This window comes from Equus caballus, chromosome 3 (assembly GCF_041296265.1).
Source record: "Equus caballus isolate H_3958 breed thoroughbred chromosome 3, TB-T2T, whole genome shotgun sequence".
In the NCBI taxonomy this organism is placed as follows: Eukaryota; Metazoa; Chordata; class Mammalia; order Perissodactyla; family Equidae; genus Equus; species Equus caballus.
In genome coordinates this window covers 119,405,726-119,426,795 of record NC_091686.1, presented here as the reverse complement: position 1 = coordinate 119,426,795, position 21,070 = coordinate 119,405,726, and the positions used below count along the sequence as shown (strand labels likewise).

General features: G+C 48.1%; 1 protein-coding gene across 1 annotated transcript in view; it reads right to left on the bottom strand.

Annotated features, from left to right (window-relative positions):
* STK32B (serine/threonine kinase 32B) overlaps nt 1-21,070 on the bottom strand; it is a 337,581-nt gene that overhangs the window by 84,635 nt on the left and 231,876 nt on the right. The window lies entirely within an intron of this gene.

Genomic DNA, 21,070 nt, shown 5'->3' with positions numbered 1-21,070 from the left:
GTGGCGGGGTGGGAGGAGGGGGTGGAGGAGTGGAGGGGTGCGAGGTGAGAGGTGGAGGGCTGAGGGTGGCGGGGGCTGAGACTCTAACCAACAACTTGACGGGGGAGGGCCGTGCTTAACATCCTGTGGGGGGCTCTACTTCCTCCAGCTTCACTTTGCCAACCTGAAGCTGACAAATGGCCACATTTGTGACAGTTCACAGGATCTGTGTGCCCTTCCTGAGGAGAAAAGAAGTCATTCTCTCTAAGTGTCAGCCTTTCTAAGACAAGTAGGGTCCCTGGCTCCTAGGCCACCAGGCCAAAAAGCAGGAGTGAGGGCCGGAGGAGTCTAGGGAGAGTTAGGGATGGACGGAGGGAGGAGGGCGGGAGGGGTCCATCATGACATGTGGCCACGGGCCTTCCGTCTGGTCTAACTGCAGCGGAAGGATCCTTCAGGGGTTTCCCCCTGGGGAGGGACATGGTCTGACTTCCATTTGTATCTGGTCTGATACTTTCCGATACACATGGGGGACAGGCAAGAGGTCCCTGGACCCCGGGAATGCAAGCCCCCGGTGGATGGGCATGTTTGCTGCTGCTCGTTGCTATGGAAGAGCGACTGGCACAGGGTAAATGATCAATAAGGATGTACTTGGCGGCTGAGGGAGCCCCCATCTGAATCCTCTTTGAGACAATCAAGGAATAAAAACAGCATGAATCGACTGGAACAAAGAGATCAGGACATTTTATACCAAAGGATGGGCTCTGTCATCATGTGTTTAAAAGGAGGCGAGCCGATCTGGCGAGTCGAGGAAGCTCTGGTGTCAGCGCTCCCAGAGAGGAGCCCACAGTCCAGTCACCCCAAGGGGCAACGTACCAAAAAGGGTGTTGGCGGGCCCAGGGCTGAAAGGGGGAGGGGAATAAACAAAGCGTCCCCAGTCCCGACGCCCTTCCCCTGCCCAGCAGCACATCCCCAGCAGCCAGGCCGAGGTCAGCGCCACTCATGACTCTGTGAAGGCCCCAGAGTGGAGACCTGCAGACGCTGGCATGGCAGGTGGCTGATCATCCCGTGGAGGAACCTATGGGTTCCCCGCTGTCTGATGCTCCACGGGGGGGGCCCTCCCAGCCCAGCACTAACCAATCAGCTTTTTCCTGTCTGATCCTTCAATATCCATCAACACTTATCAGTGACCAGCAGCCATTTGAGGAAAACTATGAAAATAAAAAACAGAGACAAAATAAAATAAACAGATAGAAGAACCTCAAAGGAAACAGAAGCAAATGCAGGAAGGAAGACCCTTGAAATAACTGTAATTACTGGGGCCGGCCCCCGACCCAGTGGTTAAGTTCGCGCGCTCCACTTCAGTGGCCCAGGGTTTTGGTGGTTCGGATCCTGGGTGCGGACATGGAACCACTCATAAGGCCACGCTGAGGCGGCGTCCCACATAGCACAACCAGAGGCTCTCAGAACTGGAATATTCAACTATGCACTGGGGGGCTTTGGGGAGAAGGAGAAGAAGAGAAAAAGATGGGCAACAGATGTGAGCTCAGGTGCCAATCTTTAAAGAAAAATAGAAAGAAAGAGCTGTGATGACCGTCCTCGGGGAGGCAGGAGAAGATTCTGTGCCACAAAACATAACAAGATGCTGTGAAAAGGGAACGATCAGGGAACAAGAAGGAGCTCTCAGAAATCAAATACCCGAGAAGTGAGAAAAAGTCAAGAGAAAAGTTTGGAAGATGAAGTTAAGCAAATTTCCCAGAAAGTAGAATAAAACGTCTGAGAAAGGGGAAATAAACACAGGGGAGGATTCCAGCAAGTCCAACATCCAGACAATAAAGCTCCAGGAAGAGAGGACAGAGGAAGGAGGAGCATTTGTATTTTCACGGGAGGCAGGCGCTGGGGACTTGCCGAGGACCTGGGTGTGCAAAGGCCCAGTGGTCGGGGAGAAGGCACGGGCCTGTGAAGCTGCAGATAACTGAGGAGGGCAGAGGCTGGCGTGAGCGGGGAGAGTGCTGGCGACGAGGCTGGACAGCAGGTTGGGGGATGGCGGAGGGTGTGGAGAGCAGGCTGGGGGAGCGCCTGGTGTCTCGTGAAGCCAGACTGTGCAGACCCAGGGGTTGGGCGTGACCTTAGGAAGCACACCCGACCTCATTCTGTCTGTTGCACCGGACCACGGGATGGGGAAGTTATTCTCTAGAAATTCTCGTTCAGTCCGTCTAATCAGGTCAAAGAGGTGTCTCTGTTTGACTCTGGAATCTCTTTAACAGCAGACCCATGCTCATCTCCATTTTAACAACGAAAGAGCAGACAGCGGGGTCAGCCCTTTCCATGGGCAACAGCATCAGCTAGCACTTCATAACGTGATTCTTTTTTCACCAGGTTTATTTTTACGGTCACCTTATACTCATGACAAACAAGACTGTATCTCTTTAAAGGACGAATGTAAAGGGTCTTTTTGAAACAAATTCATCACAGCAAAAAGCATTGAGTCTATTATAGAACGTTGTTTAAGTAATAGTCTAGGCAGTATGCAGACAGGCAAAGATCACAAGGGGAGAGTGTGAGCGTCCTGGGGCGGCCGAAACAAATTACCACAAACTGAGAGGTTTGGAACAGCAGAAATTTCTCCTCCCAAATTTCTGGAGGCCAGAAGTCCAAATCAAGAGGTCAGCAGGGCCAAGCTCCCTCCTGAGACTCTAGAGGAGGGTCCTTCCTTGTCTCTTCCAGGGGCTGGGGGCTCCAGTGTTCCCTGGCTTGTGGCCGCATCACCCCAATCTCTGCCTCCATCTTCACGGCCTTCTCTTCTCTGGGTCTCTGTGTGTCCTTTTCTGTCTCTTCTAAGAGCACCATTCATTGGATTTAGGGCCTGTGATGGCTAATTTTACGTATCAACTTGGTTAGGTCATGAAGTACCCAGCTATTTGGATAAATATTATTTCTAGGTGTTGCTGTGAGTGTTTCTGGATGAGAGTTACACTTGAATTAGAGGACTGAGCAAAGCAGATTGCCCTCCACAGTGTGGGTGGGCCTCATCTAATCAGTTGAAGGCTTGAATAGCACAAAGACTAACCTCCCCTGAGCAAGAGGGAACTCCGCCAGCAGATGGCCTTTGGACTTGGACAACAGCATAGGTTCTTCCCTGGGTTTCCAGCCCATCTTGCCAACCCCCATAGTTGCCAATTTAACTAACTCTCTCTGCATCTCGCTATCTATCTATCCATCTATTAACTTCATACCTTATTGATTCTGTTTCTCCAAAGAGCCCTGACTAATAGCAGGGGAAATGGATAGATCTGGGATGTGCTTTGGACTTTGGGACTTTGGGATGCTGGTGACTTGGAAAACCCCTGGCTGTCTGGCTTGAGCATTTGCCACCGTCCGCCATCTTCTGGATGCCTCCCCCCCATGAGGGTGCTGTGTGTCGTCCGGGTTCTCTCGTCTCTGTCTGTTCTTCTCATGCCTCTGCTGCTCCTCTTCCTGCTGCTCTCAGGCATGGGGATTCAGGCCAAGGCTTGGCCCTGGCCTCTGATCTTCTTCAGCATTTTCTCCACCACTCTGTGAGTCTTCTTTTCTCTGACGGTCTTGAACTTTAACCTCCATAGTTTAAGTCTTATTAACTTCAGTGCAACTCGTGGGGTCTCTGAGCAGACCGGTGGGAAATAGCACCTATCTTTCACACCTGCATTGTGATAACTTTGAGGAATAGAATAAAAGAGTGAAGCTGGAGGCCAACAGCTTATCTTTATCAGTGGTAGAAGTTAAGCTGGAGGATGAGGCTTAGCAGGAGGGCCCAAAGGGCCGTGACCTGGGCCTGGGAGCCAGGAGACTCACCGCCCAGTCAGGGGTAACTCAGGGGCAAGGCAGGCCCCTCCTGTTGGAGAGGATCCACTCAGTTGAATGAGTAGCACAGAGAACAGAGCAGAACATGTGCTCTGTGGGCAGAGCAGAGCCGGGCATGACCAGTCAGTCTTTCTAATCACATGAGTCAGTCTACACTGGCATCCAGGGGCCCACTGGCTGAGCCCCCCGCAAGGGCAGAAACATCAGGAGTGAGGAAGGCAGATGTCCACCATGCCTCTGAGGCCAGTCACCTGTGCAGGCTGACACAGCTGTCCCCTGCCTGCCCAGCTCTGTCTCTAAGATGCTCAGCTGTCACTGGTCAAAATTCCAGCTCAACCCACAGACCAGCTACCCTAGAGGGAGCTGAGAATCGAAGGTGTGATGGGTAATTTTAATGCATCAACTTGACTGGGCTACAGGGCACCCAGACCCATTATTCTGGGTGTGTCTGTGAGGATGCTTTTTTTTTAAATTTTATTTTATTCATTTTTCTCCCCAAAGCCCCCCAGTACATAGTTGTATATTCTTTGTTGTGGGTCCTTCTAGTTGTGGCATGTGGGATGCTGCCTCAGCATGGTTTGATGAGCAGTGCCATGTCTGCACCCAGGATTCGAACCAACGAAACACTGGGCCGCCTGCAGCGGAGCGCGCGAACTTAACCACTTGGCCACAGGGCCAGCCTGTGAGGACACTTTTGAGTGAGATTAACATTTAAATCAGTAGACTGAGTAAAGCAGATTGCCTTCCCTAATGTGGGTGGGCCTCATCCATCAGTTGAAGGCCTGAATAGAACAAGAAGGCTGACCCTCCCCCTTGTAAGAGAGAATTATTTCTACCTGACTGCCTTCAAACTTGAACTGAAATGTCAGCCCCTGCCGGGTCTTGCGCTGGCTGGCCTTTGGACCAGAACTACACCGTGGGCTCTCCCCCGGTCTCCAGCTGGAGGACTCACCCTGCAGGTCTTGAGACTTGCCTGCCCCCAATCACGTGAGCCAGTTCCACGTATCTAGATCCTGCTGGTTCTGTTTCTCTGGAGAACCCTGAGCCACACGGATGGGCAAGCTATACCCATGAGTACTCAGAAACTGGGCGCATCTCCTTTCTCTGTTTTGCGTGTGACTCTTGCTCATGTTTCAAGTCACAGCTCCAAAGCTGTCTCCCTCCGCAGAGCCCTTCCTGGCTACACAGGCCAACCGCACTGAAGCTCCAATCGCATCTTCCAACTGGTGTGAACAAAACGCTCGGCTTCCGCTCAACGTTCAGTTAATCTTCTTTGGCCTCACATGAGAGAAATGAGGATTCGTCACTCGGGCCATGGGTCTTATGTCTTGAAGGGGCTCAGTTGTGCTGAATCCACCTTAAACTCTATCGGGCTCATGGCAGAAAACTCAGCTTCTGCGCTCTTAGCATGAAATGCCTTGCGAAAATCCGTCTGCATTCAGGAAAGAAATACAGATGTGTGGCGGAGAGGAAGAGCTGGGCATACCCGTCTGAGAGCATCCACTTCTCCCGCGGAGGCCTTGAGCTCAACTGTGTAGATGCAGTTATTACTGTAATGATAGGGATGGAGCTAAAATCGTATTAAATACTCCACTGACCCAGAAAAGATGAGAGCAGAGCTGTCATCGTCTCCTTTTTAGACATTCTGAATTTTTTGGTCGAGCAAAAGGATAAAACATTAGATTAACAACAATTTGCTCGGTAGGACGCCAATATAGAATAGTAATGACGATGTCTCAAATGCAAATTGACAGCTAAGGGGTGCAAGATACTGTGAGTCTTATTCTACCTGAAGCTTCAGGGCTCCTGCAGAAAGAATGGCTGGCACCTCAGTGTTTTCAGGAAATTAACCAAGTCCATGCACGATCTAGGTGGATGGAGGTGGCAGGAACCAGGGGTGGGTACCATGGCCGTGGCACCTTCAAAAAGCTGCTGCTCCTACTTTGCTCATTGGTCAGAAATTCACCAGAATCTGTACCCCACCCTCCGCTCCCACATTTCCTGTCATCTTGCTGGCGACCCTGGTCCGAAATCCTTTGTCTTTCCTTCCTCAGATGTAAGCCCTTCGACTAGAGGCGGTCTTCTCCCTTCCATGGGGTCGGTCAGCTCCTGGCTGATTTTATGGGGCTCTCATTCTGGACCAGCTGCTCTATGCGCCTGCCTGTCCGCAGGGGTGAATGGGGTCAACGCAGCCCACAGCCTGGCCTGTTTCCAGGGGTGAAGAGAAGTGGCTTGTGCCCCTGGAAGGACATCCCTGTGCTCATCTGGGTGTGTCCTAGATGGAGGTGCTCTCATCCCCATCAAGGTCCTGCCACCACCTGGGACACAGCCACTCTCTGGTGTCCCTGCCCCAGGTCCCACAGACCAGAATCTTGGGTGGGTCACACAAGATAATGTAACTGAAAACATGTATATCCGCTTTATTCCAAAAAGGTCTGTAAAGTGGCTTATACTATACATGCATCCCCACTGGATTATAAAATAAACAGTAATAGCAGTGATGATGTGAGGGAAACAGGCAAGCCCTAAGACAGCTGTACCACTAGCCTACACTGCGCTTCTGTGTGAAATGGAAAAAGACGACTCTTCCAGATGGAGGTCAGCAACCTATGTCTTGGGGCAAAAATATTGTTTTTGTAAATAAAAGTTTATTGGAATGCAGCCACTCCCATTAATTGACATATTGTCTACGACTGCTTTCACGCTACAGCGGCAATCGAGTAATTGCCACAAAGACCTTAGGGTCCACAAACCTAAAATATTCCCCGAAGTGGCCCTGGAGGTAAAACGTTTGCCCCGCCGGCTGAGCACAGCCAGGGCTGGATTCCAGCCTCCCCTGCTCTCTCCTGCTGCCTCCCTTGTGTTGTCTTCCGAACAACCTGTGAGGGATTTAAAGCATGAGTGACAAGGACTCTCCCTGACAAACTTGAGACAGGCTCCTCTGAGACCTTCTTTCCACCAGACCTCACCCTGAGGCCCCGTCTTCGGCCGGCCGAGTCCTATTTCAGCAAGAATCCTGCCAAGTCAGGTTAGCCAGAATCCCCCATCCTTGGTATCTGATCAGATTCTTCATCTCCCACTCTTGATATCTGCTCACCCTGGTCTGCCTCCAGCAAGAATCCTGTGACGTGGGTTTAGCCAGAGCCCCTCTATTCCTGATGTCTCCTCTTAGTAAGTTTCCACCCGCTGATCCTTCTCCTTGGCTAGCAACCCCCACTTGTCCTTGCTCTACTCAGAGTTGAGCCCTGTCTCTCCTCTCTGTTGCAATAATCTTGACCCCATTGCCACAGTTGTCAGTGAAGTCCGCCTTACCATCTAAGCAAGTGTCAGAACAACCTTTAAAAGGTGAATACCTTGCCTGAGGTCCCGTGGCCCGTAAGCGGCACCTCCAGGGCTCCAGTCCAGGCTCTCTGGCAGCCAGTTCTGCAGCTTTGCCCTGCGGCACTTGCTTCTCCAGGTAGGAATCCAAGTTCAGAAGCTGCTTGCACACTTCGAACTCTGGACTTGAGTTTTGGGCTCTCTTTTGCTTGAATAAAAGGTTGTTTCCCACCCCAGAGGTGTAAGCAAACCTCTGACTCACACTCTTGATCACTGTCTTTATCCATGGATGTCTTTAGTCACTCCAGGATTTAACTCTCTCAAAAGGGTTTCCAAAGACTTCATCTGTTCATTTGTTTATTCATTCAAAAATACGCCCACCTCCAACGTGGCAGGAACTGAGTTGGCCAATGAGAAATCCACAGTGAAAGAGAAGATGTCCCCAAGAACCTCCGCGGTGGTAAACTGCTTAACACAACCATGTTTAATGTGCCCATTCACAGCTACATCGACCATCTTGGCCCATGTCTGGAGATGCTCCTAACAGGATCACGGTTGAGATCTCCATGTTGCCTGAGAACTGGCCGCCAGGACCGAGGAGTGGACTCCCCAAGTGTTGACACAATTGGTCTGACCTCCAGCAGCCATTGCACCCCTCACCCCAAACCCTCATATAAAAAGGCTGGTGAACATAGAGAGTGGGAACATCAGGCATGACGCACCAGCAAGGAGAAGCAGCAGCTGTGCTTTTTCCTCTGCCCCACCCGCTGAAGCCAAGACAGAAGCTAAGAGACCTATACACAGAGATGAGAGCTGCCTGCAAGAAGTGCTGAATGGATTCTGTCTGCTGGGTGCACGCGTGCTCAGGCTGCGAGCAGGCTGCCTGCCCTTGTGCCGACCCGAACGGGGAAGAGAGAATGACAGCAAGAGATACAGACGGAGTAGCTAGAATTAGATTTGGCCCTTGATCACTGTGGCTCAACAATGCAGGAAGCTTATTTCTCTCCCATGTCGGAATCTAGAGGAAGGCAATTAGAGCTGGCTCAGCAGCGGGGCACCATGAAGTCTTGGGGACCAGGTTCTTTCCAGCTCCCCACTCTGTCATCCTTGGGATGTGGCTTTCCATCCCCTGGGATGGAGCTCCAGGCATCGCATCTCCATCCAAGCAGCAAGATGGAAGAGGGGTGGAAGAGAGGCAGAGAGTAAGTGTCAACTGGGTCTTTAGAAGGTTCCTGGAAGTTGCTTGTCGATATTTCTGCTCTTATCTCACTGGCCAGCACTCAGTCCCATGATCGCAGCTAACGCAAAGGAGGCAGGCAACGTGGTGTTTATTTGGGACAGCCATAATTGCCCAGCTACAATTCTAATGCTGTGGGCCGCAGAAGAACAGCTACTGGAGGCGATTTGCCATCTCTGCCACAGCAGGAGAGAGGAAGAGGGCAGCGGGAGGGCAGCCCTCTCCCTCCCAGCACCTGGCAGAGCAAGGACGCAGGAGTTTCCTGTAGAGCATCCCCAGGTAAGGGGACACCAGCAGTGAGCTTTTGGGATGTTCTTCTGAGGACAAGAACTGAAGGGGGGTGGAGGAAGAGGGGTCTACTCTAGAACCCCCCCATCAGGGAGTCCCTGCTGGCCCTCCTAAGAACTCACTCACGCCCCAGAAGAGACAAGGCCACCAAGACTGTCTGGGTTCACATCCTAGTTGGCCTTGGGCACATCGCTGGGCCTTTGTGCCTAGTTTCCTCATTTATAACCGGGAACAATAATAGACCTAATGCACGAGGTGGTTGTGAGGATTAAGTGAGTCATTGAATACAAAGCCCTTAGAACCAGACCCAACAAGTGGTAAGTCTGCTGTCATTATTATGAGGACAACGCCATGTTGAGAGCATCGATGGCCAGTCAGTCAACAGCAAGAGGACAAACATGCTCTGTTATGTAAGTCTCTTTTCACCTCCTCCTTCTTTGACCCAACATACCAGAGAAGTGAGAGGCCCAGGAGAGGGAGGAATTGGGGGTGGGTATCTCCACACTCACACTCGAAGGGGAAGAGGGAAAAGAAAGCAGAGAGCAGATAGCCCCTCCGCCCTCGGCATTCAGAAGCCACCCGTGGCAGTGACGAGGGAGAGGAGAGCTCGAATCATATACGAGATCAGGGTTTTACACTGGACCGGGCTGGACTTTTGATGACCAAAGTTTCCTGGGATGTGATGGAATCTATCCCAAAATGGGATCTGCTATCCAACAGAGAAAGGACATTTGCCACAGCACGTATGAGCGAGGCTTCCAGAAAAATAAAAACTCTTTGATTTAAATAGCTGGGCAAGCAGAGATAACATAACCAACCAGCTATGCTCATATTTCCCTCCTAGAAGTTGACTTGTGCTCAGCCACGTTCAGCAGCCCCATGGGTGGTTCAAATGTGTTGGTATAGACAAGCCCGAGGGAGGTTCAGTGTCAGTGCAGGGCAGCTGCCAGCCCTCCATCAAGGGCTCTATCCCTGCCTGTGTCCTCTTTGCAGCATCCCTTTCAGTGGTCCTCCAGCCTCCATTGAAACGGGGTCAACGAAAGGCAACTACTTACTGCCTGGCGAGGCTGTTGGCCACAGGGCTGGACAGCTCCAAATCCTTCCTTACGTGATGGTGGATCCAACCAGCCTCCTGGTCACGTTTACCCTTTTATTCCAGTTCTGCCCTCTGGGACCACACAGTTTAAGCATCGTTCCTCTTCCATCTGACAAATTGAAATGCATAAAGAGCTACCCCAGAGATGCCTCAGAGCATTTCTGAATCATGGGGGTGACTGGCCTTTCACTGGGCATTCACAAAAGCATCTTCAATGCCTTATAAAAAGCCCATGTGTCACATTTCACTTTTAGCTTAGTTCTCGGGAGAAATGTGAGTTCTTTCCAGGTGAAAAGGGTATGTTCTTTTTTCTTCTGAAATTAGAATCTACATGTGGCGTGAAGGGGAAGGACAGTGTCCCTCCACTGAAACCAGCAGACATGGGTTTGAACTCCTTCCACCACTGACTAGCCTCATAGTCTTCTGCAAGCTATTTAACCTCTGTGGGCCTCAATGTTCATAGCTGCAAAATGGGTGAGAGGTGGTTAATGATGCCTAATAGCCCTGGTGGTTGTGAGGGTTAAACGAGATGGAGCATGTAACACACCTAGGAGAACCTGTAATGTGTTAGGCATGCAATAAACGGCAGCTACCACCATGGCCACGATCGATATTGTTCCCTCCAATTTGCCTTCCAAACTGAGTCATCCAGGAGCTTGGCATCAACTTCAACAAAGACAAGGTCAGGATTTGGACCCAAGCCTGTCTGTGTTGAAATGCCCAGTGCTTCAACTCAATACGAAACATCACAAGGAGGCCACCAGGAAGCCAGATATGTCTGATGCCATTTGAGTCACCACCTGGGCTAGGCGACCGGGCCATTCATTCCTCCTGCCCCCCTTGGTGGCACTGATATGCAAGTTTCCTCTTGGCACACAGGTTGCTCTGGCACCTCCCAGGCACCAAGCATCTTCTTACACATTATTTCACCTCATCTTCACCGTCAGCTGGGGAGTGACGCATACTCTCCCTATTTTCAAGATGAAGAAGATGAGAATTGAAGAGATCAATGTTTGCTCCTATGACTCAGAGAGCAAGTGGCAGAGTCAGGCTCCAAACTCAGTTTCATTTAATGAATCTTTCATCTGTTTTATCTTCTTTGTCAAACGCTTCAGGAAGGTAAGAGGTAGGGAAATGCGACCAATGGACCAGATGACTGTGTTCTATACACCCAAGGCCTGGCACTTGTCAACATTATCTCTTTATCCTGACAGCAGCCCTGAGGTCATCACTATCCCCATTTTTGAGGAAGAGAGCTGGATTAAGGCTCAGGGGGTTGAAGTAAGCTTCCACAGAGAGCACAGCTGAGGATTTGATCTCGGAACCTGGATTCTCTGCTCATGGCCTTTCACGCTCCCTTTCCACTTGTAAGTCACCCCAGGTTCTGTTGGAAGTAGGTTTGATATGCATATATTTTATAGAAATAACGGCCTGGCAGCTATGTCCACGTCTGCACAACTGTGGGCTGCCCATAAACTCTTCACGCACATCTGTAAACATGGATGCGCGTGGCAGTGCCGAGCCACCAGTTCTAAATCAAGGCCTGTAGAGCTGCCCTTTAAAATCTCACCATCTCAGCCGTCTGACTCGTAGCAGCACACCTTTGCATGGACACACACACACACACACACACATACACGCACTCTTGATAACTTCCTCCTCCCCAGTGACTCACTGATCAGTCTCTTTTGAAAAAGGAGTAACATCAACATCGCAGGCAAGCTCCCGGCTTAACTGTTCCACGCTGCCCAGGAAAAGGTGCGTTAACATTAAGAATGCCACCTGCAGCCGCGCTCAGCAGAAACTCTCTATTTTTATGCAGTTGGTGGAGTTGAAGGTTTTCAAACACGCAAATCTCTTCTCCAGCCCAGCATCTAATTCCACTGCTATAAAACAGGATGTGACTTGATATGCAGCTTTTTAAGAATGCAGATAAACAAGATGAATGGCGAAAACATGGAAGGAATTTTAAAATAAGAATGAGAATAGGTTCCATTTGGATTGTAACTTGGAGCAGTCTTCGAGGTTCCTATTGTTCAATTCATTCGCTCCTTCTAGATATAGCTCGAATCTACCGTGTGCCAGGCACTATGTTAAACCCTGAAGGAGCAAGATGCAGAAAAGGGTTCAAATGAATAAACCCACAGCCTGGAGGCAGAACTGTATAAATCTGGAGGCAGATGTATAAATAAGTCATTTCTATGATACAAGCGTGCACGACTTCAGTGGAAACACAGAAGAGGGAATGACTCCATTGTTCAGAGGAATTTGGGAAGGCTTCCCAGAGGAGGCGGTATTTTTTTCCAGGAAGAGTTGATAGACAAGGGGCATTAAGGCTGTGAGAACACCATGAACAAGTGGAGGTCTATGTGCGGGTGTGGACCAGAGCAGCATGCTTCTTCTGCTTAGCATGGCTCCCTGCCCTCATCTTCTGGTTCCTTTGGGGAACCCCCTCTCCCACAATGTGGTCCCAGAGGGGCTGTCCATGGAGCTCAGAGAATGGGTACACGGTTCACGTTGGCCGAATTAGAATATTCCATCCCTTTGGCTACAGGAATTCATTCAGGGATAGCAATGTGACCCAAGAAGAACCAATGAGTGGCTTCTCTGGAGTTGATATAGAAATCGGTGAAAGAGAAGACCCACTCCCACTGTGGTGGTCCAGGAGGGCACACGGCAGTGTGAGGTTGCCGACAACTAAGTCACTGGCTCCCTGGAGACAGCCTATTTGCCAAATACAGTTAGCTGAGACCTAAACAGCAAGCTCTCTCTCTCTCTCTCTCTTTCTCTGAGACTGAGCCTCAACAATATCAAATATGGTGAACTTCCAAATTTTTTAAATAAAATTTCCTTTTTCCTGACACTAGTTTGATTTGGGTTTCTATCACTCTGAATTCAGCAAAACAACGATGACAAGCTGCCATACCCTAGTAGTTCAACAGGACTAGCGGACAAAATGAAAATTAAGGGTCAAATCATGAACGACAGAGATAAGGCATTCAGACCTTATCCGTGGGCAAGGGGCAGTCAGTGAACGTGTTCAAGAGGCACAGTGACACGGCTGGGTTTTATCTAGAAAGACGGCTCCAGCAGGGGGTGAGTCAGGACATCTTTCATTCATTAGTTGATGCAAATATGTGAGAGCTTTCACTCGCTGAGTGGAGGTGGGAGAGAGAAGACACATTTTACGGAGCTGATAATTTCATCTGAATGTGCCAGGAGGCAGTTTTCCTCTTTAGCAACCAAGATTATTTAATTAGCAATGAATATTGATTTTTCTATGTTAAATAATGGAGCAAACACTTCAAAGGAACATCTCATACAGCAAAAGCCCCACAGGTAACAGGATGCGTGTCACAATTAGCAAGAACATCAATTAATAAAGGAAATGAACAGTCATGAGGGAAGCTGGCCGAGCGCATTGTTCCACATCTAATTCCTGGGCTGGTTAGAGCAGCTGTGCTCTGGATGATCTCTTCTTCATAGCCTTGAACTCATTCTGTCCTCGCCTTAGCTTGAACCTTTGACAATCCTTATAACTTCTGAAAGTGGCAACGCCGGGCATAGAACTGAGCCAAGGCCACAGAGCTGGCACCAAGGCTGCAGTTCACCTTAGATGCACAAAGTCTGCCCAGAACCCCCGGCATGCACATCACCAAGGCCCTGGACTCCAAGCCACACAGCAGTGGCAGGACCTGCTCCCAACCCTGGCCAACCCTGTGGCCTTGCCAAGTCATAGCCTCTCTCTGAACCTCCATTTCCTCTGTCTATAAAATGAGTGGAATCATAAAATATAGCCCAAGCTAAGGAATTGTTGCATGAATTATATGAAATAGTACAAGATTCTCTAAAGTTAAAATTCAAACTATCAAAATGTTTATGTAAAAGAGGTATTTATATAAAAGGTGTATCCTTGTATTACAGGCATTCCATGCTCCTCCATTAAACATTTTTGATAGTCAGGCACTGTGTTAGGCATTGGAGATACGCTGATGATGAGAACATGGGTCCAAGCTGTAGAGACAGAAACTGAGTGGGAGAAATACACAAATTAAAGACTACAGGGATAGTCTTTGTGACATTGGATGTCTTTACGAGATAGTTTGGTAGGAGAGAGGATGAAGCATGGAGCTCCAATGTGCTTCTCTCTGAAGTCATGGTAGCCATCATGGAGGGGACAACACTGGAGTTGGAAGTGACATCAGAACAACAATGTTCTAGAGAAATTGCCCAGGCAGTGTGGAGGCTGGATTGATTGAAGGCCAAAGGAGGTTGTGCTGGTCATGTGCCTGTTGGTGGTCAGATCCATTTCCTGTCCTTTTCTATATCACAGGGTCCCATTTCCCAGGCATCCTTGTCTTTTGTGCCCAGGTGGATTTGCCCTATGGTGGAAGGCTGGAGAGTGGGAGTTGGGGAGAAGCCAGGGTATTTTTGGGGAGTGCCGCTGGCAGGGCTGCATCTCCTCCGTGTTATTGTTCCAGCTTCTATCACACAGTCCCTGCCTCTGTGGTACTGCCCAGCTCCTGTTCTCACTGAGCAGGCGGCCTGAGGGTTCAGCTCCACTGCAGGGACCTGGCTCCAGGGCTCCATGACAGCATCCTCCCCACTCCCCACCCTCTGTGTTCCTTCAGCTGCAGGGTATGCAGCAGCTTCCTGCTGCTGCTCATCTCCATGCTGCCCCATCCCCCGTTTGCTCCTCAGTACAGAAGAAATACATCCGTGTCACTGATTCTCTGCACTCAGTTCCCCTCTGTTTGAAATACTCAGGGTTGTTTCCGTTTTCTGCCCGCACCCTGGCCTATAAGCAAAGGCCAAGGAGTTAGTCCACGTGAGGGATAGTGATGGATGGAGGCAGCGAGGTGAACAGGAGGATTTTGAACTTCAATGGACAGGGGAATAAGAGAGAGGAGAGTTGGGAGGTGGTTCCCAAGACGATAGCACCTGTCAATTTGCAAATAGGTCATGAATGCACAAGGGCTTATTTTTATTCATTCGATTCCTGGGGCTTAGTTGGCTGTCTATGATTTGTTTGTGCCTTCGTGTCTGCAATTCCCACCTGAAGTCAAGGAATACACGTAAAAATTCTACTTTCAGCACTAAGGAGAGTTCCTCCTGCAATATACAATTTTTAATGCTTTTTCAAAAAACAAGACAGTGCTCTGTATATGTTGATGGTGATGAAATGTCTCATATGAAAAGAAAGATTGTTTACTATTGCAGAGAAAAATTTGGCTTCTGCATCGAAACATTTAGAATTTGCAAGCGCCTCCCCTTGGTGGTGAAAAGGAAGCAATCTCAATTAGTGCAAGTACTAGAGATTAATTCTAACGGTTAGTCTTCTCCAAACTGAAATACTGATTTCAATGTTTCCTTTTACATAAGTATCACATGACATTAACATTTGTAGCCATCTCCTAATTGGCTGCCCTGACCTCAACCTCTCTTAGAATGCCCACAGTGTGTGGCTGCTACACGTATCTTCCTAGAGCACACTATTCATCTCCCCGTGGTCTACAGAATAAAGTTTGAATTTTTCAGTCCAGCAGTTGAAGCTCTTTGTTATGAAACTCTAGCCCGGGTGGTTTCTCAGAAAATTAAAAACAGAATTACCGTACGATCCAGCAATCACACTTCTAATTATATACTGGAAAGAATTGTTCATAGCAGCATTATTCACAATAGCCAAAAGGTGCAATCACTCTAGATGTCCATAAACTTATGAATGGATAAAGAAAACATGGTCTATCCTTCCAATGGAATATTATTCAGCCTTAAAAAGAAGAAAATTCTGACACATGCTACAACATAGATGAATCTTGAGGGCATTATGACAAGTGAAATAAGTCAATCACAAAAGGACAAATATTCTATGATTCCAATTATATGAGGTCCCTAGAGTCATCAGATTCATGGAGACAGAAAGGAGAGTGGTGGGTGCCAGGGGCTGGGGGAGGGAGGAATGGGGAGTTGTTGTTCCATGGGTATGTACGGAGTTTCTGTTTAGGAAGAAGAGAAAGTTCTGGAGATTGGTCGTACAACAGTGGGAAGGTAGTTAGTTACTGTGTACATTCCTGAACTGTAGAATTAAAAAGGTTGAGATGGTAAATTTTATGTTAGGCGCACTTTACCACACTTTCATAAAAACACCAGCAACTCGAGCGCAGCTTTCCAGCTGCATCCTCTGTCAGCCAGAAAGCTACCTAGTTAATGGCTGCCCGACAGACCTGAGCGCCTGCACATTTCATGACGCCATGAGTTATGCCCTCCCCCACACAACAGCTCCAATTATCAGAACAGCCAGCCCCTCACAGCAGAGCCACACTCCCCCTAGTGCACAGAGTTGTTTGATCTCACCTGGCACCCAGGCAGGCCGCAGTGACATTGCCCGACACAGGGTTTTCCTCTCTTGAAGCACACGGAGCTCTCTGCCTTGTAATACTGTAATTTGTGAGCATATCTGATCTTCCTCACACTGGGCATGGACTTCTTTGAAGACAGGCAAGATTCTGCCCCAATTCTGTCACCCTAGAATGTAGCATTGGTTCAGGTGGCTCATACCGGAATTTGTCAAATGGACAAGTGTTCTTTGAGTCTCTCTTTCTGGGTAACTGAACTGTGGTTGGTTTGGCCAAAAGAGGTGTTAGGGTAGGTTATCCGGGCTTTGATCAGAGTGTCTCTGATCTCCAGCAAGAGCCCTGCCTTTGCTTCTTCTGTAGGGAGGGGCGGCTGCTCCCCTCCTCCTGCTGTGGCCCATCTTCCACACAGCAGCCAGAACGATCCTGTAAAAAGCAGCCAGCGTGCACCTCTATTGAAAGCATCCATCAAATCTCGACAGTCCTCTGCTCAAAACCCAGCAATAGCTTTCCACTCTCTCAGAGTAAAAGTTGAAGCTGATAAATCCCTATTTCTCTCCATCTCACCTCTTCCCCCAGCCACTTCCCCTCCACCACTCCCCTATTGCTCACAGTGCTCCAATCATGCTGGTCTCCTCGCAGTTCCTGAGACACGTCCAGCACACTCCGATCTCAGGGTCTCAGTGCTTCTGCCCGGAAAGGTTGCCTGAGATTGACACGTCTCACCCCTCACTTCCTCCAGCTCTCTGCTCACATGTCCTGGATCAGAGAGGTCTTTCTCTGACTGCTCTCGGTAGAGCAGGAAGAAGGCAGACCCCCACCTGTGGTCCTCCCTATTTTTCCATAGAATTTGACAGCACTTATCATCCTCTGACATATTATGTATGCATTTGTTTGTTTGTTGTCTGCCTCCCTCCACTAGAACATACTGTACCAAGAAGGCAGAAACTTGATTAGTTGAACAACACTGCATCCTTAGCCTGACAGGATGTAGGTACCTGGTAATCCACATGAGTGGATGCATGCACAAATGCATGCACGGATGGGTGTCTGTATGCATGCATGGAGGGATGGACAAACGAATGAATGAACAAATGAATGAATGAATGAATGAATACCTGTGAAGACTGCACAGGTTGTCAGGTCCAGCCCAAGGGAAACAATGCAGAGTGCCACAGCAGGCATCACTGACTTGTAAATATGCAACATCTCCACCATCTTCCTCTCTTCTTTCCTTATCTCAACCCCCATCTGACTTTAAGTAATTATTTGAACAATCCTTGTGGCAACTGTCACAAGACAAAGCCCACATTTAATAGCCTTGTGCTCAAGGTCCTGCACAGGAAGACTTGAAATAAGCCAACCCCTCTCTTGTGTCAATTCTGCCTCCTGGAAAAATGTTCTCCACGATCTATACCTGTTACAATGCTATTCAGACTTCAAAGCCCAGCTCCTCCTCGAGCCCAGGCAGGCATGAAGTCTGTGTGTGTGATCTCTGACTTCTCGGAACTCTCAGAGCATTGGGCCCCCACCTCTCTCATGATGCATATCCTTCCTAGCCCTCTATTTTCCTCACTGTAAGAAGGGTGGGGACCCACTGAATTGTAGTAAGATAGATCTACGTATTTGCAACTGTGTGTGCCTGTATGTCTATATGTATAGATACATATATCCTGGCACATCACAGTTAGAGCCAAAATATGGTGACTACGATTACTAATGACCAATGCCCCCCTCCCACAATTGAGGCTTCTTGAAGCTAGAGGTTTGTTGTCTTAATATCTCTGTCCTGAACGCCCAAGCTTTGAACCTTCTCCACTATTTCTCTTGAACGACTGGATGAATGAGTGAAGGATTCTCCTTGGGGAAGAGATTCAGAGCTGCAGAGAAGAGTGAGGGAAAAAAGCTGCCGAAGCCCTCATGGTCTCACCGCCTGCTGGCATTTCCAAAAACGCTGACCCGATTTCCTGACACCGCGTTCGGCGGCTTGCTTTTGAACGTCCTCTGTAAAACAGCCTCTAATTTATTGGATCCTTTCAGAGATTTGTTTTCTGCTTTCATATTCTGCTCCCGGATTTCATTCCAGTTTCTTTGACGTTGAGACTCAGGTCCTTACTTCTAAAATTTATTATCTAACATAAACACTCTCCACCAAATTGCAGGAGCAATTTATACCCAGAAGATGGGACAATCCCTTTAGGGAATAAATTGGATTCTCTTGGACTTCACTTTTCTATCATCACAAAGACATAAATTCTCAAAATGCTGGCCCATAACAAGAGGGAAAGTAAGCTCTGTGCCTAGAAATAACGAAGTTACTTGGAAATTGAACTGAAATTTCCATCCTAAATGACACTTCTGCATGTCTTCAATTTTTTTTCTGTCTGAAAATTTCTTTCTCCTTGCTCTGACCCCAGCCCCACAGGGTCATGAAGAAGGGGTGCTGGAGTGTCCCCTCTTTAATTCAATGAGAATGGGCAGTCTATTTTGGCACAGTGGCAACAGACGGGGGTTGGGAGGATATTTAGGATACAAAAATAGGTCATATCAGTTTTACCCGATATTTATTAATTATTATTCTAGTATGGATCTCACTGAAGGCTTAGTATATGCTAGGCAGGCACTGTCCTATGTGTCCTACCTGGACCATCTCGTTCCATTCTCACATAAGCCCATTTTAAAGATGACAAGACTGAGACATGAGGAGATGAACTTGGCTGAGCTCTCACAGCTGCTTTAAAAGGTGCTGTCAGGATTCCAACCCAGGCAGTCCAATCTCAAGCTCACGTTTGACAGACTTGAGACAGGATAGAGCCAAGTGCAGGTGTCAAGTGCCAAAATTCAGGGTGATGTTAAAGTGATTTCTATAGCTGTGAATTTTTATCAAATATATTTGCTTTTCTAAGATGCTGTCCTCCCCTAATTGGGCAGTTTTCAACAAGACTCTAGAAAAAATACATATAGGGAAAATATGAGATAGTTTTAATCAGTATTAAAAATACACTAATTTCTATAAAAAATACTGAATTGTATATTCAAATATACATACGGTTATTAATGTATACAGAAATAAAACATTACTATTCTAAAAAATAAAAACTAACAAAAAATAAAGTCCATGTTTGATGAACATCTTCCCTTTAGGGAGAAAGTTACTTATGCTTTGATTTTCTTCATTAAAAGAATGACACGCTCATGAAAGAAAATTTCAAAATGGAAGAAAGAAGGGAAGGGAAATGACACACAATCTCCCTTCAGCCCCAGTGCGTCGAGAAACTTCTTCTGAGTCCTTTTTGTTTAACAAGCAGGCATTTCTTTACATAGTCATGCAATTTTATAAGCTATAATTTTCTCCCAAGATCATAAAAACAACCCCATTTAATATTGCAGGGTTTCCATAGTAAGTGTTACAAATATGAGTGTTTCATAGTCTCAAGTCTCTTAAAAGGAGGTATACAGTTTACCAAGCCGATTTCTTTCCTTTAGGTTATTTCACAATTATTGGTTGTCATAAGCAATGCTAAAATAAATAGCCTCACACTTAGAGCTTCTTATTCAGGTCAGACTGGAGCCTTACAATACATTCCACGAAGGGAAACCAGTGGGTCAAAGTGTATGATTATTTAAAAAGTACTTGATTCTTATTGCTAAGTATCTTTCCAAAAGAACTGTAACAATTTCTACTGCCACCAGCAGATATACATTCAGACTGCCCAGAGAATATCTTTCTAGAATGCTTTCTCTTAAGAAATACCCCCTTCCCCCAATAAGCAAAGCCCAACCTAGCTGCCATCAGCTCTCCCAAACCTGGCTAATGGTTGAAGCCCAATTTTATCCTGGATCCTCCGGGTTCCGCAGCACTTTGAACAAGGTCTGACCAAGCACTTCCCACAACAGCCGAGACAGTCACAACTCGTCTGTCTCCTTAGGCCACCTGTGAGCCAAGGGTAAGGCGCGCAGTAGGGGCTCAGTGCATACTTAGGAAGCACCTGGGTTTTGAAGAAAGGGACCACGTATTTATGTATCAGGATTTCTGCCAATTAAATGCTTACTAACTGAATGAGCGTGAACCTGAGACTTGGTTTACTTCAGAGCCTGCCAGGACACAAAGAACTCACTACTGGGTGAATCCTTTCAGTTCCTTGGGCCTCAATCATTCACGTAAGGCACAAACATTCATAAACACCTACTACGTGCCAGGACCTATAACAGGTAACCAGGAAATCGGTAATTCTGAAAGCACCTTCTGGAGGAGCTCACAGCTTGGGAGGTCTCCTGGACACAATTAGCAGAGGGAATTGCTCACTGAAGTGGGACAGAGCTCACATGGACGCCCAAAGGAGGAAGCACCCAACAACCCTTGGAGCAGGTGGGAGTCCTCACACCGGAGCTGGCACGTGACTGCAGTGGGTTGCACTGGAGCCCCCCAAACATACGTCTGAGTCCTAACTCCGGTATCTGTGAACGTGACCTTATTTGGAAACAGGTCTTTGGAGATGTAATTAAATTAAGCATCTCAAGATGAGAGCATCCTGGCTTTAAGGCAGGCCCTAAAGCCGGTGACTGGGATCCTTATCAGAGAAAGGAGAGGGAGATTCGAGCCATGGAGATGCAGGGATGACAAGGCCACGTGAAGATGGAGGCAGAGGTTGGAGTTACGCTGCTACAAGCCAAGGAACGCCAGGAGCCACCAGGAGAAGCTACCAGAGGACAAGGAAGGACCCTCCCCTGGAGCCCTCAGAGAGAACGTGGCTCTGCTGACACCCTGACTTCAGACTTCTGGTCTCAGAATATGAGAGAATACATTCCTGTTATTTTAAGCCACCAAATTGGTGGCACTTTGTGGCAGTAACTACAGGAAATGAATGCAATGATGTAGAAAACTCTCAACACTAACCCCTTACATGCCTCTTCCCTCACTTCTCAGACCACTCCAGGGTGTGAATCGGGGATCTTTTCTGT